This window comes from Schistocerca serialis, chromosome 2 (genome assembly GCF_023864345.2).
Source record: "Schistocerca serialis cubense isolate TAMUIC-IGC-003099 chromosome 2, iqSchSeri2.2, whole genome shotgun sequence".
NCBI lineage: Eukaryota > Metazoa > Arthropoda > Insecta > Orthoptera > Acrididae > Schistocerca > Schistocerca serialis.
The window spans coordinates 110283837-110292764 of NC_064639.1; positions in this window are offsets into that span (position 1 = coordinate 110283837).

Consider the following 8928-nt stretch of genomic DNA (forward strand, 5'->3'; position numbering starts at 1 on the left):
CTTAAATCTGTTGTCATTTACAGCATAAATTCCACTTCTAAATTTACTGTGGTGTTTCTGACTCTATCTGGGAGGAGACTGAGCAGTGGAACATGTTCCTTTTACACATAATCATGAACGATCTGTCACGCTACTTCACTTTAAAACACAGTTTATATGTAATCTGGGAGGAGACTGAGCAGTGGAACATGTTCCTTTTACACATAATCATGAACGATCTGTCACGCTACTTCACTTTAAAACACAGTTTATATGTAATTCATGTCACACAGTCTCATACGGAATCTACGTCCGCTTTCTTTTATATACTGTATATGATAAGATACTGTCATCCCCCTTCCCTTCTGTGTGAAAGGATGAACGAGCAAATGTATTTCTAATTGCATGCTTGATGGTAGCAGACTAGCCTGTCTGCTAGAGAACTGTAGGACCAACGTCGTAACAGGTAGCTACGCTTTCTAAAAGCAAAGAGGTTTCTATTCCTAGTATGGTCCTGTCCATCCCTTGTCATGTTGGTATAGGAAGCTGCCTCTCTGGTCACTTCGATTTGTATCTGTTAAGCACCCTCGGTAGGGGCCCAGGCAGTCAGTCCGCGGCGAGCGTCTGAAGTGGTAAGATCTCCGGCTAAGCATGTCTCTGCGAAGTCCGTAGGACAATGGATTTCTTAAGTTCAGCCTAACTGAAAATTTAATCACCTTTATTTCAGGTTTAGATCTAAAATATCTTATGTTATCTTAAATTGCAACGCAGTGTAATTCGAGTGTGAAGTTCAGAATATCTTCCAGTAGTTGCTTTGTCACTACTTTGTGAGTAAAGTGGAACCACATGTTGAGGATCCGTAACTCTAACTAAGATCATCTATCTTAAATGCGAGTGTGTGTGAGATTATAACATCTCATCTTGACAATATTTTCCAATATAGCAACTTTTCTTTATGTTCAACCCACGTGGGGTGTACTTTGTGAGACCAGTACCACGTGCTTATACAATCATTTGACCCATCAGGTTCATAGTAAGACGACAGTAACCAGTTCAAGGTTTTTCTTTTGTAAATTGCGTTTCGATGTAATTTATTTTAATTATCAAAATTATTGTGGAGTTACGCTCTTTGTGTAAACCAAGTTGACCACGTGTAACATGTGGTGTAAGCATCAAAGCAGTCCTCAGCTACTCTTTTTGGGAAGATTTCACAGGGAGTTAGTATGAATTTAGTATGCCAATGTGTGGTAATTTCATGACAGACAGGATTGTGCTACGAACGTAACTTCTTTGGGTGAAAATTGAATCGGTTGGTTGTGGTTAATTTCCTCTTGTATATGTTTCGACGTCCTTCGTGTGTTATTTTATGAATGCAGTGTTGTATGCAATCTCCCAATCTTGGCTCCATATTTGATGTGTTCCGTAAGATTGCAAACTCACATTTTCACAATCCTAAATAAGGCACCGGTTTAGTTATGAATCAAGTGTAATATGCTGAAATTTTAACAGAACAATGATCAGTGCTAAAATAAATATCCAAATATAAACTGATTTGTTTTCTTTTTATTTAAATATTCTTATATATATATATATATATATATATATATATATATATATATATATATATATATATATATATATATATAATCACAGGTTGTCGTAAGATGACTGTTAAAAGATTATAATTAATGAAACTTCCTGGCAGATTAAAACTGTGTGCCCGACTGAGACTCGAACTCGGGACCTTTGCCTTTCGTGGGCAAGTGCTCTACCATTTGAGCTACTGAAGCACAACTCACGCCCGGTACTCACAGCTTTACTTCTGCCAGTATCTCGTCTCCAACCTTCCAAACTTCACAGAAGCTCTCGGCCGTGAGTCGTGCTTCGGTAGCTCAGATGGTAGAGCACTTGCCCGTGAAAGGCAAAGGTCCCGAGTTCGAGTCTCGGTCGGGCACACAGTTTTAATCTGCCAGGAAGTTTCATATCAGCGCACACTCCGCTGCAGAGTGAAAATCTCATTCTGGATTATAATTAATGTTAGTCTGGTTGGGAATTTGGTAAACTAGACTGGATACCTGGTGAAACAGTTGCTCAGTAATGCAAGGTTAACTTCCCCAGATAGTTCACAGCTTTTAACCCGCTTTTATTGTCTTGAATATCAGCATCGCAATCAGAACAAATTAATGCATCAACATTACAAGGTGACGGAGTGTCTTTATTATAAAAACGGCTTAATGAATGATTGCCTGTAGTAGTAGATGTTGGAACGCCAGTGGAGATGAAACAGCAGGCATAACTCAAGCTCTGGGTGGAAGTCTCGCACAGGTGTTGGTCCTGCTTAAACACAAGAAGTAACTAGACTGACGCCGTGGTACCTGAGCTCTGGAGCACAATAGGGTGACGGCCGGCCGCTATTGTAGTAACCGGATAAAACTTCCAAACTTTGCAAATATTGGACGCAGGTGAGAAGAACTAAGAAGCAGCACCTCGGAAACCACACAGGCTGGGTTATTTCCAAGGATTTTTACTCAGAAGCGTACCATTGTACGAGTATAGGTTTTTCCTCTCAAACTTTCCGCGCTGGGCGACAAAAGACTAAAATATGGTTGGTCAGCGTTTGGAAGAATCTGCAGAGAGGGAGAATATTCCGTGGTTTCGGCAATATGATTCGTTTTCGGAATTGCGATGGTAGGGAGATGAGCCTTGCTGGGAAGACAGCGGTGGAGAGACGAGGTCTTCCGTTGTAATTGCCCGTGTGTGACGGTCGCTCGATATCAGCTTTGTTGGTACAGACGGACTTGTTGTCTTTGCTCTCACGAGAGTTTATAAAATGGTTCAAATGGTTCTAAGCACTATGGGACTTAACAACATCTGAGGTCAACAGTCCCCTAGACTTAGAACTACTTAAACCTAACTAACCTAAGGACATCACACACATCCATGCCCGAGGATTCGAACCTGCGACCGTAGCATCTGCGCGGTTCCGGACTGAAGCGCCTAGAACCGCTCGGTCACAGCGGCCGGCGGAGAGTTTATAGTTAGAACAGTTAAGCACTGTACTGTTGCGAACCTATACGATTCTAGACTTCACCTCCGGGTTGGAAGTCGTTGTTGAGTACACAGCGTTCAGTAATTGAGAGCACTTCCTCTGCCTATACTTACATTGAGACGTTATCTGAACTTCGTCCTTGTGGCTGGGAGTTCGTGTTTCTCGTCTATAGAACACAGAGAGGAGAAGACAGAAGTAGAGTATATTAGTCAGAGGACCGCCTTCTGTCGTGCGAGTGTTTGAGTGAGTTTATTTGTGACTGGAGTTCTTCCATCGTCGCAGACGTGTACGAGAACCATCACTCCGACGCACCGGACGCAGTACATACGGTGATGTCGCAAATTGCTTCGGCTTATTAGGGCTATAAAAGCTGAACAGCTGTGATCAAGTTGTTTATTTCCACTGAGGTTCCACACCACCGTAGATCATCTTCTAAAGTAGTGTCTTCTAGTGTTTGGTACGTAGATGATATCAGTCATCTCGCGTTATTGATATTAGACCGTGTAGAGTTTGGCAACTGATTAGTAAATTTATTTAGGAAATGTAATCTTTGTAATATAAAGGTTTTTTAAAATCTGTAATAAAAATATAAGCAGGAACAACGTTTATTATTTAATAGGATTAGCTGCCTTCATCATTCATTTATGTTTAGATTGTAATTTATAGAATTAAGAGATCCTAAGATCTGCTTCAGGGGGCAGTCAGATAGGGTCAAATCTTCATTTTAGCGTTTGTTATTTTCCGTTGCGCACATTTATTTTACACCACACCTCTTATAAACAAAAATTACTACAATGAAATTTTCACTCTGCAGTGGAGTGTGCGCTAATACGAAACTTCCTGGCAGATTAAAACTGTGTGTTAGACCGAGATTCGAATTTGAGACCTTTGCCTTTGCTTTGCCCGCGAAAGCAGAGCTATGTCTCTGCAATATGCTTCCTTTCAGGAATGCTAGTTCTGCAAGGTTCTGAGGAAATCTTCTGAGAAGCTCACATTGTTAAGATATGCTTTTTTTGTATTCTATGAGATTTTCTCCAGGGGTAGCTAGCAGAGTGAAATAATTCCTTTCATATTTTAGGATTCCAGTAGTTCTGACGGAACTGGAGAGCTATAAAGTGAGTGAAGAAGAAACCGATGACGGAAGTGGTGATTATTTCACCCAATGCACATGAAATGACAGATGAAGAAGACAGAGAAGAAAATACTCTGAACGATGACTATAGTGTACGAGATGTAGCAGGTCCTGAGAATGTCAACGACTTACCTCCAGAAGCGAAGCAAAGCCTAAGACGTGGAGTGGAAAATGGTGCATTATCCACAAAAAAATAATTAAATGGTATAAACGTGAAGCGGTACATTATGCACAAAAAACACAAATTCGAATGGTATAAATGTGTACCAACGTACACAAACACTAATGAACCAGGTAAGATCAGTGAAAATTATGTTGCAGGATGTCTAGCAAATAAACCAGTGCCCGAGGTGTTGGAGTAATTTTTATCCGAGGAACTAATGAATACTATTATCGGACAAAGTAAAAATCTTTGAGTGCCAATAAATTTTCTTCTAACCAACAAGAACTGAGATCCTTTATTGGCAGTGTGAGCTAAAACTCTGGATACACCACTAGAAATGTTGAACGGTGTGAAGAATCATAATGGCGTCTTGTTTGGTGTGTCTATAGGTGGGGGAGCAAGTTAGATAGGAGCTATGGCATAGCTGTGGCCATCTTGAAAGCCGTTTTCTTTGATTTGGGTTACGTGTTTCAAATGGGAAGGGGTCATGTGGCACATCATATTGAACACATCTTTCTCAGGAACACACATGTCAAATCTGTTTTAAAATATATTTTTTTGTGTAGGATTTATGAACTGTTAAAATTTAGGACACTTCTGAGAGTCAACATTACAGTATATGCTCATATAACCTCCATTGCGCTGGGCACACAATCGGAGTCCTGCTGCACACATCACAGGATCTGTGGCCAACAGAGGCACACGACTTCTCAATACGCCGGCAAAGATGGGCTAAATTGTTGATTTTTACCTCTTACACAATTGATTTCAAATGTCCCCAACAGGAAAAGTCAAGAAGTGTGAGCCCAGGGAACTGTGGTGGCCATTCGCTAGGACCCCTCCAACCTATTCAGTGGCCTCCAAACCGTTTGTCAATAAACAGTCTGACTTCGTGAGCATAGCTGCAAGTTGCATCGCCTTGTTGGAAGAAGGTTGGGAAATCACCCTGCGGATTCAACAGCATTGGAAGCACATAATCAAGGAGCATATTAAGATACCTTCCTCCATTCAAGGTTACATCAACAAACAATGAACCCACGATTCTTGTGTCCCAAATCCCATACTAAACCACCACTTTTTCACCTCCAGCACATTTACAGGAATCCAGCCACGAGGGGTTTGCTTCTGCCCACTAATGGTGATTTTGTTTGCTTACTTCTCCTCGCACAAAAAATTAGCGTGGTCACCGAACAACATCCGTCGTATAAAGTTCGGGTCCCTGCTGTACTGATCCAGAGCCCATTCTGCAAACTGCATCTGCCGGTCATGGTCATTCTCCAAAAGATCATATTGTAACTGCAATGTGCACGGGTACCATTGGTGTGTGTGCAACGCTCTCAGGACTGAACGCTGACTGACACCGGATATTGCTGATAACAGGCGCGTACTGCGATGTAGACTTTTCACAAACGACGCCACAACTGCTGCTGCAGTCTCCTTGTCGGTGGCTGTTCTTGGAATTCCACTGCGTGGCTTGCACGAAATTTGTGCAATGACTTGGATATTATCATATGTGAAATGTCATTTCTCTCGGGATGCCGCGCATTGAAGTCAGCGGCAGTCAAATGGTTCAAATGGCTCTGAGCACTATGGGAATTAACATCTATGGTCATCAGTCCCCTAGAGCTTAGAACTACTTAAACCTAACTAACCTAAGGACATCACACAACACCCAGTCATCACGAGGCAGAGAAAATCCCTGACCCCGCCGGGAATCGAACCCGGTAACCCGGACGTGGGAAGCGAGAACGCTACCAGCGGCAGTCACTCTGGTACTTCGTCCACCACTCATTAACACAATTTCGATACGTCCCTGCTGTGTAAATGCATTTGCAGATCACCTGCAATAATAAACAGTCTTCTGATTTCAGACTTTATCAGGTCATAGCCCCTGCACAAATAAAGATAACGTAAAACAGATTCCATATGTGCATTCCTGAGAAAGATGCAGATGTACTGTACGACCCCTTTCCCATTTGAAACACGTAACCCAAATCCAAGATGGCGGATTTCAAGATGGCCGCTGTTGTTCCGTTGCTCCTAAAAGTTGCGCCCTCACCTACAGACACCCCAAACCAGACGCCGTTATGATTCCCCACACCGTTCGACTTTGTAGGGGTGTATTCAGACTTTTACCTCACTCTGTACTCCTGAATAGCTATCATAAACTTCCCCATGAGACTATGTTCTGGGAACAGGCTCCAGATGTCAGCCTTCAACTCCATGTCAATAAATAGGTTTCGGGAAACTGTCCCATTGGTGTGTGTGCAACGCACTCAGGACTGAACGCTGACTGACACCGGATATTGCTGATAACAGGCGCGTACTGCGATGTAGGATTTTCACAAACGACACCACAATTGCTGCTGCAGTCTCCTTGTCGGTGGCTGTTCTTGGACGCATTCACCTGAATAACAACTCCAAGATACATAGAGGTGACAAGATGTACAAACTGAGGTTGCACTTTGAATTTCTGAAGAACGAATTTGATAAATTTAGCGCATTTCGTACAGAACTCTCAACTGATGAAATGATGGTACATTATTAAAGTAAATATTAGGGTGAGAAGTTTCTGTGGGAAAAACTATCATATTTGGATACAAAATTTGGTGTCTTACGAGTCCCAATGAATTTCTGTATAATTGTTCGCCATACTACGGCAAGACTGACAACAAACAGGAGCTTTAAGCTGTTAGGGCAATAAATGAATTAATCTGCATGATTCCACAACAGAGCATCCGAATCACATGCTTTTTTTTTTCTTTTTACCGGGGCTGAAACACTCATCACGACAATGGGAAAGAGGAAAATGGTAGCTACTGGAACTATCGACTGCACTAGGAGATATAACTTCCTAGGACGAGTATAATATCAGAAAGTGGCGGTAGCCATTATTCATACAGATTATTGATATCTGCGCAGCAAACACATGACACGCATGCCAAATTGCTATTCCAAATGAGAAGCTCTCACCTTTGCGTGTCTGAAGGAGAATAGCAATGTTGCATCTTTCAAAGAAAACAGGATCGACACCAAAACGCAGAGGACCAGAACAAAACACACTGAATGGAGGACGGGTGAGCACAACTGTACAATTAGATCCAGGAAGCAACTTTATTGTGCCAAGTAAAAAACAGAAGAAATGTTCATACTACAAGGAAAAAACGACAAAAATGTGTGAGATGTGCAATGTTGGTGAAGATGGTTTTGTTTCATTTCATACTGAATAGTCACTCAATAATATTACAAAAAATGTTTTTGTTTTGTTCGAGATGGTTCGTATAGTTTTCTATATTGAAAATAATATTGTGCATAATTTTTGTACTAATATACTGTAATTTTTAATAACACCGTTTTCTTTCGTCTATCACTCAGGGTATCACATGAATGTAACAAAAAAAAGTTGAAAAAATAAAGTTTTGGCAAATAATGGATTTATACATATACACCGCCCAGAAATTTCTGGTGAAATCAGAGGAAAACAATGCAGATACAAAAACTTTAACTACCTAAGAAAAATAATCCCAATGTTTCTTAGAAAACAGTCTTTAAGTCAAGGAGCAACAAGATGAAAATTGATATATTTACCAGCGAAGTTCATAACAATAGGAGTCCATCAAGAGCAAGCTCGAACACTATTGACCGGAAGCTCTTCAAACAACAGAATGCCTCATAATGGATAAGAAAGGTGTGGTAGAACAACTAGAAGTCAAAGAAAGAAAGATTCTAAGAAAGATCTTCAAGCCAGTCACAGAAAACAGAGAGTGCAATAGAAGCAGTCAAGACCTACAATTACGTATTGACAAAATTAGGTAGGCCTAGACTAATCGGAAAAGGATGATTTCTTTTTGTGCTCACCTGTTAACAATAAAAATACAGTTATTATCCAGTTAAATCTTTGTCCGTTTTTCGGATACGTAAACCAAAGGTGGCTGCCACATGGAAGCCGGAAAAGTCTTGCGAAACATAGATATCTTGTAAGCTACAGATAGTGAGTCTGAAAAATATTCGTATTAACAGGTAACGCCAGTACGACCAGTAATTCGACAAATACAGATGTTCCTCACTACAGTACCGAAAAAGAAACAGTCGCAAAAAAAGGATCAACCAATGCAAATCAAAATTGGAATAATATATTAATACATTCAGCTGCAGACGGGCGTTGATATATTTAAACGGGGACAGGTGAAAATGTATGCCCCGACCGGGGCTCGAACCCGGGATCTCCTGCTTATATTGCAAACGCTCTATCCATCCTTTTCTTCAAAATTCTTTCTTGATCTCATTTTGTTCTATATTGTTTGTTGTATATGTTCAGGGCGGACGTCCTATGACACCCGTTCAGGTTGTTCGTTTAACCATTCACTCAGTTTTTTTATTGCAGAGGTTAGCTAACCCTCTGACCGAATACGCTTTTTTTTTACCTGCTCGGGACGGACTTCGCAAGACACCCGTTTCAGTTCATCGTTGATCCATTAACTCAGTTTTTTCTATTACAGAGAGCTACCGTGCCGGCTTTTGTACATGTCCAACCACATACTACCAGAAGGAAATCTCACAAAACAATGAAAGGGGTAAAAAAATGTAACTTAACAGAAAATATTG